We start from the raw sequence: 19,675 nt of genomic DNA on the forward strand, positions 1-19,675 counted from the left end.
CATAAGCATTAAATCATAGTTTATACAGCAAAAGACACTTGTCCATCAAGTTCAACTAAGAAAGGGAAGGCATGAGGAAGGGATTTAGGGGGAACAATTCTATATCACATAACCATCAATGTTATTTAGGTGTAAAAATGCATCTAGACCCTTCTTGAAGCTCTCTGTTGTCCCTGCTGTGACCAGCGCCTGAGGCAGGCTATTCCACAGATTGACAGCTCTCATAGTAAAAAAGCTCTGTCGTCGCTAGTGATTCAACCTTGATTTCTCCAGATGAAGACAGTGCCCCCTCGTCTTTTGATTTGATTTAATCTGAAACAATTTACCATATTTTTTGTATGGACCATTCATATATTTATATAAATTAATTATGTCCCCTCGTAGTCGTCTCTTTTCCAGACTAAATAAATCTTTCCCCATAACGAAGACCCTCCATACCCCTTATCATTTTAGTGGCTCTACATTGAACCCTCTCCAGCTCCAGGGCATTTTTATGGACCGGTGCCCAGAACTGGACAGCATATTCCGAACCAATGCCTTGTATAGTGGTAATATTACATCCCTATCACGAGAGTCCATACCACTTTTGATACATGACAAGATCCTACTGGCTTTAGAGGCAGCTGATTGACATTACATGCTGTTATTCAATTTATGATCTACTAGTACCCCCAGGTCCTTCTCAACAAGAGACTCTCCTAGATTTACACCCCCAAGGACATATTTTGCCTTTGGATTATTGGCCCCCAGGTGCATAACCTTACATTTTTCCACATTGAACCTCATTTGCCAAGTGGACGACCGAACATTCAGTTTGTCCAGGTCACCCTGCAGCCTATGAACATCCCCATAGACTGTATTACACTGCACAGCTTGGTGTCATCCACAAAAATAGACACAGTACTGTTAATTCCTACCTCTATAGCAGTGACGTTATTAAAGCAAACTCCTCATCAGAAATTGGCCTAGTAAACCAATAAAAGTATGTTTTAAAGCAGCTTCCGGATCATATTTCTGTCACGGCCCAGTGTGGTGGCATCATCCAGAAAATCAACTTTTAAGTGAGGTGTAAATTGATGTTATTAAGTCAAGGAGGTGGAGGGTTTAACAATGTAGTCAAGGTCTCCTTTCCTCAGAAACACTTTAATTGTTGGTCCTGCATCCAAGGAAATCATTAACCAGATCTCTGCATGATGTTAATCACATGGAAGGAGGAAGAGGTGAGGAGAGCTGGACTTCCTTGTTAAACTCTCCGCCTCCCCTGATTTTATGCAACCAGTTAACACCAAAAAAAGTTGATTTTCTTAATGATGCCAACACCCTGGGCCATGAAAGAAACATGATCCAAAAACTGTTCAGCTGGTTGACAACATACTGTAATAGTTTAGTAAGCCAATTTCTGATGACAGGTTCAAGATTCGGCTTCCAGGAGGATTTAGGCTTACTAAATCAGTCCCTGTCCCCATGGGGCTCACAATCTAATCCACCTACCAGTATGTTTTGGAGTGTGGGAGGAAACCACAGTACCCGGAGGAAACCCACGCAAACACGGAGAGAACATACAATCTCTTTGCAGATGTTGACCTAGATAGGACTTAAACCCAGGACCCCAGCCTACTTCTTTAACTACCTGTATCTCCACTTCTGTAGCATGTTTCTAGGTACTAAATAAGGTGTCTGAAGTGACACTCCCTCTGAAACTGGACTAATATCAGGCAAAATATGGCTCTTCTCAACTCTCAGCATGTGTAGTGTTGTTTCCATTGTCAGTGAGCCAAGTTTGCCTTGTGTATGTGATGTGACCCCCCCCCCCAGGGTAAGAATATGGGGTTATTGTAATCAGTCATAAATGTTCTCAGCATTTTGTAATTGGTATGCTGTGCTAAATACTGCCACTTACATCCCTAACCAAAGCCCAGCCACCAGCATGAAACCAGGGATAATTCTTTAAAAATTCCCAATATTTATGATCTGACATAACGTCACCTCTGCAGCATCACTTTACAAATGAATAATCATGCCCTGTAAGAGAGGGAAGAAAAAATGGAATATCTTTATTTCACTGACCCCCCCCCCCCCCCCCCCCCGGCAGTGCCAAGAATACCCATATCCTAGACACCTGCAAAAATAGGTTGGGCCCCTATAATGAATTTCACTGGTGGGCCCTAAGCACCCTAGTGCGACTCTCCTGCCTTGAGTTTTCTATGGCCTCCACAGATTTGTAAAAAACATCCATGTGCATGTAGCCTAACTCATGCAGAAAAAACCTGATGCAGCTGGCATGTGAACTCAGCCTGTCCCATTTACGCCTCCCCATGTCCCATGCCTCTTCTCAGCATGTCATGTGATCATGTGATGTCATCTAAGGTCCTTTACCCAGTTGCCGAAGTTTACCTGTATACCCCCTGCATGCTTATCCACCAATAAAGGACGTTATTTCTACCTTTGGAAATAGTGAGTGCCGTCATCTTCTTCTGTTATTGTATATGGACTCTCTCTCTCACACACTGACAGAGCACCGCCGGAAGGTCCTACTGTGATCACATTTGCCCTAGCACACCATCCTAAGTTGCGGATTAAACTGTCAGCGATAGTATTGGGACTGTGCCCGCCAGATACACTCTCCTATTTATACCCTTTACCCAGTTAAGTTTCAATTTCTACCCCATGTATGTATCTGATCCCATGGCAGTACCATGGCCACCAAGGACTTCTACACCTCTAGCTGCAATCCAGCTGTAATTCACATTTACTCTGCAAACTGAAAGAAGCAGAGAGCTGTGTAACGAATAGAAGAGACACTCAGCACCCCACCCAGCTTTCAGTGGAGAGCAGGGGCGTAACTTGAAGGGGTGCAGAGGTTGCGGTCGCACCCGGGCCCAAGAGGTTTAGGGGGCCCTTATGGTGTCACTTTCCCATATGAGAAGACTATTACTATAAACCATACATTATAGTTGGGGGCCTGGCACTGGGGCCCATCAGCTTCAAGTTACACCACTGGTGAAGAGGTGAGGAGCGCTCACTCCCCTCCTTTCTCCACCCGGCTGTGTGTTAGGCTAGGGATCCGGTCTATGCGAGCACACGGCCAAGTGAATGAAGCTTTAGTCAGATCTGAGAACGATCCAAGCACAGGGACCATAAGTTATTTTGTAGAACAATTAACCCTGCAAGGGTTAATTGTATAAGAATCCAGTAATAAATGAGCCTCAGTGATCATACAGGACATTGTGATTGTGTGCCTGTCCCTCTGCCTTGCAATTGGTTACCCTGGGGTACCTGACAGGGCCATAATACATGTGCAACACCCCTGCCAATGTGCAGGCAGAGGAGTATTGCGAATAAGCCCCATACTGTGTCTCTCCCAGCTGGTGAGCCTGTGGTAATTAGCAGTGGTAGACCTGGCCTGTACAGCAAGGGTTAACAGGGTATGTGTGTAGGAATTGTTAGCCAATTGTATTCCTGTAATTGTATTGTATTATGTGAACTGGAGTGTGATTGGAGAGTGAGCCACCACCTGACCAGGGTCTAATAAAACCCCTGGGCAGGAATGGACAAGCTCTCTTGGGTCCAAGTTCTCTTACCAGCCACCTCTTACCAGAGAGGTCATCTCTTAGGCCCCAGCTCTCCTAGAGAGCACATCTTCCAGGACACACATTGAGAGAAGGAGATGGTATCTGTGCACACACACCGATGACACATGGGCTGCAAACATCGCTGACTCGTCTGCAGCCGGAGAAAGCACACTCCCTCATTTGTCTGAATGTGTAACTGAGGTCTGTGAGCAAGTGTATTCCAATACCTCGCTGTGTTCCTTTGTAGGATTTACCGGTCATGAATGGACGTGAAGAGTTCAGAGGTTAGATCTGGTCAACAGGGCCGGCTCCAGGTTTCAGTGGGCCCTTGGGCGACAGAGCCCCATTGGGCCCTTTTGCACTAAACTCACGTAGCAACATGGATTCATTATATACAACCTCCTCACCCCCAAGGATTATGTGCAGCCCCCGATAGATTAATTTTATGCAGCCCTCCTCCCTAACATGGATTATATGCATCAAACTCCCTGACCATTATATGCAGCCCCCCTCTCCCCTCCTCACAGCCCATGCTTTATATACAGCCCCTTCCTAATCCCCCATGCATTATATTCAGCCCCTTCTCACCCCTTTTCATTATATGTGGCTCCCTCCTCAACCCTATTCATTATATGGGGCCCCCTTCTCCCCCTATTCTTTATATATGGCCCTCACCTCACATCCAATGGACTAGTAAATGTGATTAGTAAAAATAAAAAAAGGAATAATCACCTCAGTAATCCACTCAGGTCCAGGGCTTCCCCTCTGCCTTCTTCCTCCTGCACAGTGAAAAGATGCTGGCCGATGTGCTGCTTTATTGTGCCAGCACCCGACACGGCCAGGCTGCTGGGGATGGAGATGTGCACACAAATCTGAGGGGACCCTCCCCGCAGCTGTTTGTCCTGGGACTTGCCCAGGTTTGCTCGGGGCTGGCGCCGGCCCTCCTGCTCAATCTAGTTCTGAGCTGGTGCATGGCATGTCCTGCTTAGAGGCCCTATCCGAAGTGGTAGGTTTCCTTTAAAGGGAACCTACCACCACGATTCTACCTATAAAGGTAGATTGGGTGGTAGGTGGATGTAAGGGACGTGAGGATAGCTCTTTTTAGAGCTAATCCTCACCTTCCTGCTAACTTTTGGTACACTTTATGGAACTAATATGTAAATTTAGTTATGCGGCTACTGGGGCGTGGAGTAGCCGAGCACGAGGCTACACAGCGCGGCTACTCCACGCCCCAGTAGCCACATTACTCCTCCTACCCTGTTGCGTGCGGCGCGCAGCTCCTTGTAGCTGCGCGCCCTTGTCCGACAAGCCGGCTACTTCACATGCGCAGTAGCTCCGGCCTGGGAGCTGGGGCTGCTTAGCCGCCGGGCGCAGAACGCCATCATGACGGACGAGGGCGCGCAGCTAAGAGGAGCCGCACGCAACAGGGTAGGAGGAGTAATGTGGCTACTGGGGCGTGGAGTAGCCGCGCTGTGTAGCCTCGTGCTCGGCTACTCCACGCCCCAGTAGCCGCATAACGAAATTGACATATTAGTTCCATAAAGTGTACCAAAAGTTAGCGGGACGTGAGGATTAGCTCTAAAAAGAGCTATCCTCACGTCCCTTACATCCACCTACCACCCGATCTACCTTTATAGGTAGAATCGTGGTGGTAGGTTCCCTTTAAACCCACACCACAAACGCTGTAAAAAAACTTGCCAATAATTTAGATTTTTACCAATTTAATCGCACAAAATTGCAATAAAAAGTGATCAAAAAACCTATGTACTCCGGAATGATACTGTTGCAAAGTACAACATGTCCCGCAAAAACAAGCCATTAACCTGCTCTGTAGCCAAAAAAGTAACAATGTTATGCCACTTGGAAGACGGCGATGCACAAATGATAGATTTTTCCCCACATTAGGGTTTTATTTGGCAAATTTAGTAAAACGTAAGAAAAAATATTCATGTCTGGTATCCCCGTAATCGTACTGACCCATAGAATAAAGAGAACATGATTATTAGGCTATAAGGTGAACACCAAAAAAAAAGTAAAAAATCCAGTACAGAATTGATGATTTCTACTCCTGCCCTCAAAAAAAAGTTCATAAATTTTCAACAATAGGGGATACCAACCCCAAAATGGCCCCAATAACGAAAAAAGCAAAAATGTTATAGCCTACAAAAGGGGCCAATGAGGAAACTAAAATCCTGACAGCTGCAGGGCGCTCCTTCCCTTCTGCACCCCGCTGTGCACCCATAAAACAAGTAACGGCCACATGTGGGGGGGTCTCTGTACTCAGGAGAAATTGCAGAACAAATTGTATGGTGGGTTTTCTCTTTTTATCTTTTGGAAATGTGTACATTTTAACAATCTTCCTAAAATCTGTTTCTGATAGTTTGAGGGGAGCAGATTTGAAAATGGGTTGATACATAGGGGTTTTTAATGCTAAATATGTAAAATTTCATTCAAAACAGTATTTATCTCCAAAATAGTCAATTCTGAAAATCCGGAAAAGCGATATTCGATATGTAAGCCGCTTGACATCAAAATAAATTATCCAGAAATTTAAAAAATGATGAAAATGTAAAGTAGACAAATGGGAAATGTTATTCAGCAACATATTTAGGTGGTGAATCTATCTATACCTGAAAACGCAGGGATTTAGAATTTCAAAAATGGCAATTTTTCTTTTTTATAAATGAACTCAAAACCTATCATCCAAAATTTAGCACTGAAATGAAATACAACCTCAGAAACTATCTCAGAATCGCTTAGATAAGTAACAGTGTTCAACAGTTATAACCATATAAGGCGACGCAAGTCAGAATCCAAAAAATCAGGCTGAGCTACAAAATGGCTGCGTCCTTAAGGGGTTAAAAACATCAGCATGGTAACATCCTACATTGATGTACAAGTCCTTCAGCCCAGGGGCGTAACTAGGAGAGGCTGGGCCCCATAGCAGATTTCTGCATGGGGCCCCCCTACCCCTTAAAATATATATATATGGCAGGCACACGTCGGGCGCGCTGGAGAGGAGGAGAGGTGACCGCGGCTCACCCCTCCCCTCTCCATAGAGAATAGAGCCGCATGGCCGTTCTTACGGCCATAGATAGAGCACGCTCTATCTCTTTTGCTCAAAACAGTGAGTACTCGTTGTGCTCACCGTGCCGAGCCCTGGCGTATAGAAGCTTATGGGGGAAGTATATCCGGCAGCAAATCTGCGGCCAGATATACGTCCCCCATATGTTCTTGGGAAGGTACCCCTATACAGTCATGTTTATACAATTACACACATTTATACACTGATATATACACACCTTTATATACACACATAAAGTTCTACTCTCGTATACTCGCACCCTTATACATACAAGCATTCACTTATACACACATTTATACACTAATACACAGAGTATATACAAACTCATACAGTATACACATTATATACATATAATACATTTACAATACACACACAAATATATATATACATACATACACAAATACAGTATACACTGACCATATATACACATACATGCAGGATAAAAACACCATATACACACATGCTGCGTATACATACAGAATATAAACATACATTCAGTATATACAGCATACATACTTACCACATACAAAAACACACATCATATATATATATATATATATGCTAATATAAATACATGCATGTAAAAATACAGTATTTGCTTCAATGCATTTATACACAGTATATACATGTATACATAGTAGATGCATATATACATATACATAGGATTTATATATATATATTTATGTATACACAGTATATATACAATATATACACATATACACAGTATATACACACATATTCACAGTATATATACAATATATACACATATACACAGTATATACACACATATACACAGTATATATACAATATATACACATATACACAGTATATATACAATATATACACAGTATATATACAATACATACACATATACACAGTATATATACAATATATACACATATACACACATATTCACAGTATATATGCAATATATACACATATACACAGTATATACACACATATACACAGTATATACACACATATACACAGTATATACACACATATACACAGTATATATACACATATACACAGTATATACACACATATACACAGTATATATACAATATATACACATATACACACATATACACAGTATATATACAATATATACACATATACACACATATACACAGTATATATACAATATATACACATATACACACATATACACAGTATATATACAATATATACACATATACACAGTATATATACAATATATACACATATACACAGTATATATGCAATATATACACATATACACAGTATATATGCAATATATACACATATACACAGTATATATGCAATATATACACATATACACAGTATATATGCAATATATACACATATACACAGTATATACACACATACACAGTATATACACACATATATACAGTATATATACAATATATACACATATACACACATATATACAGTATATATACAATATATACACATATACACAGTATATACACACATATACACAGTATATACACAATATATACACATATATACACTGTATATACATATGTACACAGTATATGCATACAGATAAATACATATATACATACAGATAAATACATACAGATAAATACATCTGTATATACTTACCTTTTAGGAAGTTTGGGGGCTGTATGGGTGTTCAGGCAGGTGTCCAGATGCATTCAGACGGCGGGGGGGGGGGGGGGGTCGAGTGGGGGAAGGGGGGGGCGCGAGCGGGGGGGGGGGCGAGCGGGGGAGGGGGGGGGCGCGAGCGGGGGGGGGGGCGAGCGGGGGGGGGGGGCGAGCGGGGGAAGGGGGGGCCGAGCGGGGGAAAGGGGGGGGGGGCAGAGAATCAACTGTGCCGCCCTGCAGGCTGATGAGCGGGGAGGTCAGGGAGATGAGGGGGGCGGGTCAGAGAGGTGGCTGGGGGGCGGGTCAAGGATATGAGCAGGCAGGGATCCCGGAAAGAGGCGGGCGGGCTCAGGAGACGTGTAGATGCACAGAGAGGGAGGGGCCCCGGACCACTTACCCCAGGCCGTGGCAAAGCACTGCAGGGAGCGTGCATCCCCGGGCCCCTGAACCTCACGGGCCCCGTAGCAACCGCTACGGCTGCTACGGCGGTAGTTACGCCACTGCTTCAGCCACTATGGATGGTTCAATAGCAAAGATGTGTTTTCCACTAGATTTATGGGACTCCCTCCCCTTCTCCCTTTCTGGTGATTTGTTATACTGATGTCTATTATTATTTTTGTGCCGTAAACCATCACATGATATTAACCCACCAATCATCAATCTCCCCTCCCCAGCGCCAGCATCCTGCTTCACGTGACCAAAAATATTGCGATCCCATCCTCACATCGCCATCTTTATTGTGGGCAAGGTGTCCTACGGGTCGTTGAAAGGTTCAAAATATTACGGATTCCGAATGATGCAACGAAAGCATGTGCAGTGTTTCCAAAGCGACCTAAAATCCCCCAGCAGAGGCGTGTAGTGTCCCCGCCCTCCTCTCCTCGCTGGCTCCTGCTGAGGGGACGGAAGTTTGTGGCTGCGGCATCAATGAGGCTGTGCATGCTGCACGGAGCGGGCATGGAGGGCTGATGCAGCCCGAGAGAAGGTGAGACTGGCTCCTTGTGTGCTGCGGGCATTGTGTGCGGCTGCCCTCATGGCACCTCCTCGTCTTTATGATTACTGGCAGCTAGGCGAAGGACACAGCAGTGTGAGGGGCACTGGGGCACAGCAGTGTGAGGGGCACTGGGGCACTGGGGCACAGCAGTGTGAGGGGCACTGGGGCACAGCAGTGTGAGGGGCACTGGGGCACAGCAGTGTGAGGGGCACTGGGGCACAGCGGTGTGAGGGGCACTGGGGCACAGCAGTGTGAGGGGCACTGGGGCACAGCAGTGTGAGGGGCACAGCAGTGTGAGGGGCACAGCAGTGTGAGGGGCACTGGGGCACAGCAGTGTGAGGGGCACAGCAGTGTGAGGGGCACTGGGGCACAGCAGTGTGAGGGGCACTGGGGCACAGCAGTGTGAGGGGCACTGGGGGTATCTTCACCAGCTGCACACACAGTGATCTATACCTGATCTGGCTCACATCATACACCTGCCACCCAGGGCAATACCCTGTGGGTGCCTTGTTATGTCCCATTATAGGAACTTCTCACCAACATTTCCTACAGATGGCAGTAACAGCTCTGAGCTTGGCGCAGATGCCAACCATGGGAGTCCTGGTGCCCCTGCAGCAGTCTGTAGTCTGAGGTTCTCTCTACTCTGTGTGTAAAGGATTCCAGAGAATATTTGGGGAATTGATCATCTTGTTGTTGTGTCGTTTATAGCACGAGTTCAGCATAAGTGGCAGCTGACACCCGCACTGGCACATACCACCGTCTACATCCAGCCCTTCCCTTTCTTTGTTTGGTAGTTTTTATTACGTTCTTCCTTTTGTAAATCAAGTATGTATTTTATATGTAGATGGCGACACCCTGGTGATCGCTGCCAACCCCTGATGGAGCTGGCGCTGCCACATGGGATAACACTGCATTGTACTACACATGATGCCGCTTCTCTATGGGGAAATCCTACCCCAGTGATCCCACCCTACAAGCACTGGGGACACACAGGGGCATCCTCAGGTTTGGAGAGTCTTTGGACTTCTTTTGGTGTATTTTACTCATCAGCTTTATAAAAAGTTGCACTTCGGAAGTCTGTCTACCACAAAAGTCTGGAGATGGTTATATGAAGTAAAACCTGGAGCCGTTGGGAAACCCTGGTACCCCAGTACTTTTGGTTTTTGATACCTCAGTGCAGAGTTGCCAAGGGGTCACAAAAACACTGTAGCCAGTCACTACCTACCAGAACCCCAGAAAGTCACTTGTTCCTGTTCCTACCTGGTTTATAAAAATGAATGGAAGAAAAGAGTGACCTGCACTTACTGTTCCTACATACAGAATGTTTTTTTATAATATATAAATACCCATCCCTGCTACATCAGATGCACACAGGGGGAGATTTATCAGAAGTGTCCGTAAACAGAACTGTTCTAGTTGCCCAAAAGCAACCAATCAGAGCTCAGCTTTCATTTTGCCACAGCTGTTTATAAAATTGACCGGTTTCCATGGGCAACTTGAATAGTTTTACCAAAGACACTTCTGTAAAATCTTTCTCAAAGTGTTTTATCATGTAGGGTTTTTTTTTTTTTTTTTTGCATGTTGCTCTGTAACCTTTATTCATAACGGCACCTTCACGTTTTCCGAAAATGGAAAATCTGACCGTGAACTGTGGAGATATAGGTGCTCTTAAAAGGGGACCTGTCACCGATGTTTGCAAAAATTAAGTTACTCTCAGGTTCCCATAAAGCCCTTTTACCTAAAAAAATATCTCTGCTCAGAAAGGGAAGAAAGCACAATGTTTCTCTGACCCTAGGGAGAAGCAAAGCAACCCGCTCGTTGTGGCCGCCAGCTCCATAGACTTAGGTCACGTGAAGGTCTAATTAGACCCAGTCCAGCTCTGATCAGAATCCCCAGTGTCACGGGTGGTCATTTCCCCTGTAACTGAGGCTCTTATAGATGTTATAGATGTTAGGGGAAAATTTGTAAAAAGAAAAAAAATAAAGTAAAATTAAAAAGTGAAAATGTCCCCCAGGGGTCTTTTATGACCTATGGGTAACATATAAAGTAAAAACACACACACACACACAAAAAAAATTTCATAAATATTCATAAAAATACAATTACATTTCCCCATATAATAAAAAAAAAAAAAAAACCCTGCTGCACTACAAAAATGCACTGCCATAGTCGTCCCGTTTGCCCGAGAATATACATATTATATATCAAAACGACCGAAACAAAATAGGGAATTCATTAATAATGTTCATTTTGAGTTAATTTGAAAATTTAAAAATAGAACAGGCAGTCCCCGGGTTACATACAAGATAGGGTCTGGAGGTTTGTTCTTAAGTTGAACTTGTATGTAAGTCGAAACTGTATATTTTATAATGGAAGTTCTAGACAATTTTTATTCTTTTGCCCCAGTGACAATTGGAGTTTCAAAATTTTTGGTGTAATTGGACCAAGGATTATCAATAAAGTTTCATTACAGACATCTTACAGCTGATCATTGCAATCTGGGACTATAGTAAAGCATTCAGAGAGCTTCACCAGAGGTCACAGTGGGCAGAGGGGTCCGTCTGTAACTATGGGTTGTCTGTAAGTCGGGTGTCCTTAAGTAGGGGACCGCCTGTACTATAAATTGCAAAAAAAAAAGCATTTTTTTCCACTTTTAACTCTAAATTAAAATGAAAAAAAAGTTACTTTTATTACGGTACTTTATAAACTAGCTCCGTGTCCCAAAATAAACACCGCAAAAAAAGGTAGCAGGTCAAAAAGTTATGGCCCTTAAACCGGCGCTTACGAAAATTCGCAAAAAATGCCTGGTCATTAGATCCTTTTCAGGCCGCGTAACTAAGGGGTTAATATTGCATTTTATAAACATCCATGTAATTCGGCAAATCTCCTCTCCTCAGCTGTTGTATTGCATTAAGTCTCATCAGACTCCTCTGTATCTTTCTTGGTGGCTACTTGGTCCTGCTTCGCGGACCGACCACAGTGCTGAAGAACTGTTCAGCGTCTACTTCTATGTGTTCGCTGTAGTGTGTGACGCCGCACTGTAACAGAGTCTTCTACTAAAAACAAGAAGTGTGTGTGGTTGGAAAGTGGAATCATATAACCAAATATTAGTCACTTCCTCTGCTCCGCTTATACGGGTCACATGGCCAAACTGTTTGGAAAGTGTGGGGCAGATGCATGAGAGGATCGGGGTTATAGGGTAAATACCACCTCCTGGTAAAAGTGAAAATTGCATGAGGCAGTACTTTTTATGGAATTTATTTTTTTAATCATCAAATTCTTTATATGAAATCTACCACCAGGATCAAATATTGTAAACCAAGTACTTATATGTTGGTGTGTGCCCCCTCTGTCTGGATTTGCTCGTTATTCGTTTCTTGGGCTGCGCACAGAGCGAGTTCTCACATATGTATGAGGTCTGACATCACCGCCTGTCTGAGGATAGTCAGGATGGCCCAGGATGGGGACCAACAGCACAGGTAGCTGCCACATCTGCTCTATAATGTTCTATGGTAAATGGTGCAGTAGCTCCACAGAGATTGTGCAGTGCAGACCCCATGAGCTGCCTGGTGTATTGTCATGTACAAGCTCTGGAGCTGTTCTGACATCTCGCTTATTTTCAGAGGATAATAGTCTTATATGAGACTTTTATTATACCTGGCGTTCAGGCACACCTCATGTTATAACCCCAGCACACATCGCCGTGTGGAGGGGAATGCTGCTGGATTTCAGCTGGACTTATCTGTATATATTGTATATGTATTGATAGAATATGTTTCCCATAAGACAAGGAAGTGTAATGGGGTGGGCAGTACTTTCTATAATTCTGTGCTAGTAAAAAGCATATTTGAAACTTTAACACTCATTTACAATAATACAATGTGAAACCTGAAAGTCAAGTTTTTTTGCTTTCTAATTTTGCCTGTAGAATAGGTGACGTTGCTCCCTTGGGTCTTGTCAAAGGATTTTAAAAGTAATAACTAATTCCTCCACATCGACAACTGGTTAACTTTCAGCATAGGAAATATAATCGTATGCTAGTACAACGAGGACTGAAGCCAGACCTGGAGAAATCTCAGCCATGTGTAGGAGTCCGCTCCGAAAGATTGTGTCCAGCAACAAAATGTCCACAAAAGAAGGAGTAATGCAAAAAATAATTGTGCCTGGGTCTAATGTCACAAGATCGATCTGCAGGTTCAGACTCATTGGGGCCAGCTACGTAGAGAGATGGAGGATCCCGGTGCCAATGGGACTATGGGATCATACTTTGACTTGGGCACCTCCTGCATGTCAGCGAGTAGAAATGAAGGATACTGGGACCTGAACGGCTCCTGTGGAGGAGAAGTTAAACATTTACCTTGTCCAATGTAAATGATTTATAGCCAAACGCAGCGGTCTGTCTACTGTCTTACTCAATCCATTGATGCGGCCAGTTCTTGGCACAGCTGTCAGTCTGTGACCGGACCCGTCAGTATTTGGATGTGTGCAGTTTCCCCATATTCCAGCACCTTGGGGTCCCATGGATCGGGTAACTCTTTGTATAACTCAGTGCTTGGAAAGACCTTTATGAAAATATAAGTGTATTGTAAAAGGAAACCTACCAGGAGGAATCTACAATCAGAAGTAGATGTGATGGTAGATTCCTCCTGCCGCCTCTGCCCTTATCTGTAATTTAAGAATCCTAGAACCTACCTTTGTTTTAGTAATATGTAAAGTAACTGCAGAGGCTACTGGGGTGTGTACTAGTCTTAGCTCCCAGTGATTGGCCAGGCTAGTACACGCCCCAGTAGCCTCTGCAGTTAATGTACATACAACTAAAATAAAGTTCTTAACAAGTTAGGTTCCAGGACTATTAAAGTGCAGATTAGGACAGAGGCAGCAGGAGGAGGAATACTTTGTCCACCTCACTTCAGTAGTTTTAATGTTTGGAATTGGGTTCTTATATTTGGTCCTATAATTGGTTGTACTGCTATAAGCTCCCAAACATTTCCCTCCACTTATGGTGTAACATCAGAGCCCACTGTGTTCTGGTAGTAGGGCAGTTCTGATTGGGCATTGGGTTATCAGCTTCTGATGATTCTGCTCCCCGAGGTACCTTGCGGCCTCTGCTTCTTATACCTTTTGGACCGCTGACCAGAAAACAGCTGAGCACATGAAAGGCTCTCTATTGAAAACTGTCCCATCCATCCATTTATATCTATGTATAGAAGAGATTTAAATAAATAAAATAATCATACTAAATCCTAGAAACATAAAACTGCTCCTCCTCTGTGACCCTGAGGCTGCAGATAGAAGAGATTGCTTGAGATAAAGAATTGGGGGAGTTTAGTGTCATTGGTACATGGTGTGATTGTGTCTCTCCTGTGCACCTCTCTATGGGCTGCTGACCTATGTGCTTTGTACTGGTTCATAGAAGATGAAAGGCCTGATGCCAGCACTGGAATGTGGGCAGTATTTTGGCTGGCACACCATGCGTGTCCATGTCTAATATCTCGGGAGCGCAGTGCGTGGGAACCTGACCACATTATAAACACATCTGTGTGACTTCATTCACTACTATCTCATCTATAAGCAGCTGTGTGGGAGATTGCCGAACATTCACTTGTGCCTTACTCCTGCCTTCTACACCTCTTTCATTATTGCAGCACTGGTTTTATTAGGGATTTTGTAGGATGCAGCAGTAATAATATTGAAAAAGTGACTTCTCGAAATAAAAGTGAAAGTTGTGCAAGTACACGAATGGTGACCCTATATTTTCCTTATTGTTCAGTTTTCAGGATAGGTGTTCAAGGTAGGTAGGGACTAGATGCTTGTCATCTCTAGATGCTGTGATTATAGATGAGAAGACCTGGCGTTCATTTGCCGGATTGGCTGTTCGGCCATCAATCCAACAATATGTCTGGGTCAGGTGGCTGAATCTGAACTTGAATGTCGTGTCTACTCATCTGTAGCTGTTAGCTGTTAGTGTTATTCACTAAATATATGGGAGACTTATCAATTGTTGCACTTGAATTATGATGGGAGCATTGGATATATACAATATATTATACATATCATTATAAAATATATATATCATTTCCATTGTGGGTGCACTATACATATTATAATTAATTATGTTGGGTTCTATATAATTTTTTAATGTAGGAGGTAGAGCGCAGTCATTTCATAGTGAGGAGTATATATTATTTAGGAGCACAGTGTTGTTATCCAGGGGACATTATACTGTAAGTGAGTGGTACGGGTGCAGTGGGTAATTGGATGGAAGGACGTAAAGACTTCGGCAGCTGTCAGTCAGTCTGGGTGTTATCATGAATCTCTGGTCTTGACCGAGAACAATTGTAACCTTTATGTTGGTAAATGGCAATTCTACCTGTGTTCACTGCCTAACCTTCTAGTGAGTGAAACAATGATCTGTCTGTACTATGGTGCACAATGGTAAACTCTGATGCTAGGATGGGGGTGCGTGGCCCACAAAATTCCTAATGGCAGCGCTGCCCGGCTCCTCTTTATAGACTTCTATATAATCATGAGACTATTTCACTGGCAAAATAGAATTTAGCAGAGATTTTTGAGTAAAAAGCATTTTGGGAAGGAAGAGGGAAAACAGAGAAAATCTCTTCTTTACTCCAGTAATGTTGAAGAATTGTTGAAAAGTTTGTGATAAGTTAAGGTGTAGATTTTGTATTATTTCTTTTGTTTTTGGCCGTTATGTCCCCAGAATCTCCTATACAAATCCAGATTTAATAGGTCATGGAAAGCCTAATCTGTGGATGGAGAGATCTGTCTCTAATCTCGCTGTAAGTGCTTTGCTTCAGTAGAGAATTGGGATATAATACTGCTGTATGGAGACCACAAATCCACAGGTTTATATATTTCTGTATCACAGGATACAATTAATTTCCTGATTCCACATCACATCACTGGTATAATGAAACCCCGCGGTATTCTCTATTTTGTTTTAAATCATTTATTACAAACATTGTGATTGGTACCACAGAAAGTATAACAAGACTGATAAGCCCATACCCGTCCGCTAAGGAGGAGATGAAGACAAAGAGAGGTGTAGGTAAATCATTTCTTGGTTCGGGATTTTGATTACCCTTCGTTCACATTATAAAAATGTATAAAATATGGAGACCAATTTGCCCAATGTTTCCACCCACCTCTGTTAGGCCAGCGGCATATGACCAGGGTTAGTCTATGAACAAGTACTGTGCAGTGTCTGGATATCGCAGTCCGACCACAGTTACAAATTGTAATATTTTTTGACAATACATTCATTCAAATTAAACATTTGAAATGGATTAAATGAAAAAAATGCTCAACAAGGTTTGATACCCAATTTTTCCGGAGTACAGGTGGTAACCTGCTGTGTGGGCACACGGCCTGGCATAGAATGGAAGGAGGCTCCATCCAGAGCAGATTTGCTTTGTCAAATTATACAGGCTACAATGCTGGGGGGCTGCGCGCTGCATGCGGGGGGCTGCGCACTGCATGCCGGGGGACGGGGTGGCTGCGCGCTGCGTGCCGGGGGACGTGGCTGCGTGCCGGGGGACGTGGGGACGTGGCTGCGTGCCGGGGGACGTGGCGGCGTGGCTGCGTGCCGGGGGGGGGGGGTGGTGGCTGCGTGCCGGGGGACGGGTGGCTGCGCGCTGCGTGCCGGGGGACGGGGGGGGTGTGGCTGCGTGCCGGGGGACGGGGGGGGGGTGGCTGCGCGCTGCATGACGGGACGGGGGCTGCGCGCTGCATACCGGGGGACGGGGGGGCATGCACTGGCTGGCTGTGTACTGAGGGGAAGGCTGGGACCAATGCAATAGTTTTTTTCCAGTTATAGAACGTCCCTGTGCAGGAAGTATCTACCCGCAGAGACGTACTATAACATCCAGGTGCACATGGGCGTTAAGGCTACATTGAGAAGAACGTGTGCCCGCCATATCCTAGCACTGCTCACCCCTGCCCCTCTCCATAGAGACAGAGCCATAATACGGGGAAAGATAGGATGTGTCCGTACCACTCCGTATGGCTCTGTGTATATGTGAATGTAGCCTAATTAGAATTCTTTTGTATCTCATAATATAATTATCTATAATTGACAGTAATGTTATTTGTATGGTCCAGTGGAGCATCGGACTGTCCTCATTACTGCATGCAAATCCCTTCTTATATGATTGAGGTCACATTAAAATGATGAAAGGGCTTTAGTTTGGGATGCTCTCCTCGTGTGGCCTGGAGAGTGGTCATTGAATATTATTCTTTCATTAACCTTATATTACACAGAGTATACACAGTAGCGCAGTATCCATTAACCCTCTGGTTATTCTGGACTGGAAAGTTGTTGTTTTGTTGCTTCTCCTGGGTTAGACTTTATTTTTTATTTTTTTTATTTTAAGTCATTAAATTTTTGCTGTTAAGGGGGAGTAGACTCGGTAAATGGCGGTATTAATGCTTATCTATGTACCTAATAATAAATCCTTTATTTATGTAGAACACACAGATTACGCAGCGCTGCACACAGCTTGCCGAACTGGTCCCTGTCCCCATAGGCCTCACAATCTAGTCAACCTACAAGTACCTGATTAAAAGTTATATTTCTATGTTTTATATTTCTATGTACAGCCCCCACAGTTTATAGCAGCCATTCTCGGCTTATACTCGAGTAAATACAGTATTTTTTTTATCCTTTTTTTTTTTTTTTTTTTTCTTCAAAAAGATTTTCCTTGCCTTTCTTTTAGGAGCAGGAGGATTTTGGGAATTGGGGGGGAAAACAACTGTGGATGGATGAAATTCCTCCTGGCTGTTCTCCTGACTCTTCAGCAGTATAGAAGTGCCAGGTACTGACAGGTAGCAGAACTCGCGGTCTCCATTGACTATTAGGGAAGTGTAAATGGAGCTTGTATTGTCCCAGGAGATTGGCCGGGAGGAATTTCTACCCTGCAGCTTCTCTTTTCCTGTAGCTCAAACTCTGCTGATATGTAGAAGACTCAGAAGTACTTTGGGGGGGGGGGGGGGGCTTTGGCACATTTGGACTGAGTCAATGTAACAGTAGGTGTGTGGTACCAATGGAGTAGGAATTTGTACTGATTCTCATTGTACATTGTTCACAGCAAAGTTTGCGCTTCATACATATATACCTATGCAGTTGCATATGTAACTCCGTATGCGCTGTCTCCTGTGTGGAGGGGCCGCAAATATATCCTCACATTTGGCCATGTATGGGTGTGAAATCACAGCCTTCGGGTCTGGGTGTAATTCTAGAAAGTATATTCTGGATATTAGTCTTGGTGTATGGGTTGTTGTTTTACAATTGCATTTGAATTCCGTTGGTTTGGAGACCGTATTCGACGTACTCAAGGTTTATGGTTTATCTGTAAGTAATGATAAGGGAAAATGGTGGGATGATGAATTTTGCAAAGTGTTGCAAAAGGTGGCTGATTTCTGATCGGACAAGAATATAATTAACATGTCCGGATGACATGCTATGTTATGTCACTGGACTCACTGAGGCCATCAATAGGACTGAGAGCAGAAGTGTAATTTTTATTATTCTATATAGGCTAGAAGGACACGACTATGAAGTCCCTTCTTCTCCCTATACACTTCAGCGCTGCTGTTTTGCAGGGAAGTAGGGACTACATTACATTACATTACATTTCTCCGTGATTGGAGTCTCATCCTCTGTCGTGCAGTAAAACCATGTGGTTTATAGGGCTTGGCCACTATTCCTATGTGTTTTGGTTATGTGTGGGGGCAGAATAATGGGTAATTACATTTATACATCTATTAATGGTTCTGATATGTAAAGTTAAGTCTCCTGAAGAGAAGATTTGCCTAATTAAACTGATGTCAACATTGTGTTTAAAATAAACATGTATTAACATAGCGTTAACAAACACATTGGAGGGGGATTTAACAATGTGTCTCGGGCTCTGCCAGTTTCTAGTTGGAAAACACTGGTCTTTTGCTGCGCCAGATTTATCACTGTGATGATGAATTTTGGTCCAGTATAAGACTGACGGTTCCTACTTTAGACCTACCCACAAGCCACACCCCTTCCTGTGATGCCACTCCCAACCCAGGAAGGCCACGCCCTCTTAATCAGACAAGTCGGGAAATTGCCAAAAAAAAGTCTAATAGCCTTGATGACTGTGGTGCAGGGCATTTTATACTGTTTTTGGTGCAAAACCGCCAGAATTGTGGCACAAGTGCGTAAAGAGGTAAAAGATACTTTACATATCAAGAAGGTGGTGCCTAGATGTGTATTGGTAAATTACCTAATATCCTGCCCCCCACACTAAAACACACATTACAAAAAAACGTGAGTCAAAGTGGCCAACCCCTTTAATCAAGCAATGACTTTCAGTGTATCAACCAAATCTAATGTCTATGTCTTGTGTGGACTCCCAGAATTTCTGCTGC

The 19,675-nt window shown here is 43.7% G+C and overlaps 1 protein-coding gene across 15 annotated transcripts in view; it reads left to right on the forward strand.

Moving 5' to 3' along the window:
* Nucleotides 1–9,004: 9,004 nt before the first annotated feature.
* Nucleotides 9,005–19,675, forward strand: part of PPIP5K2 (diphosphoinositol pentakisphosphate kinase 2) — a 70,798-nt gene continuing 60,127 nt past the window's right edge. For 7 of the 15 annotated variants that reach the window (XM_072140174.1, XM_072140191.1, XM_072140218.1 and 4 more), the window contains exon 1: nucleotides 9,006–9,250. The gene's annotated coding sequence lies outside the window, so the exon portion shown is untranslated. Of the gene's footprint in view, nucleotides 9,251–19,675 lie in introns of all 15 variants that reach the window. The other 8 variants (XM_072140228.1, XM_072140248.1, XM_072140237.1 and 5 more) reach the window with 4 other exon arrangements.

The sequence above is a fragment of the Engystomops pustulosus genome, chromosome 1 (assembly GCF_040894005.1).
Source record: "Engystomops pustulosus chromosome 1, aEngPut4.maternal, whole genome shotgun sequence".
Taxonomy (NCBI): domain Eukaryota; kingdom Metazoa; phylum Chordata; class Amphibia; order Anura; family Leptodactylidae; genus Engystomops; species Engystomops pustulosus.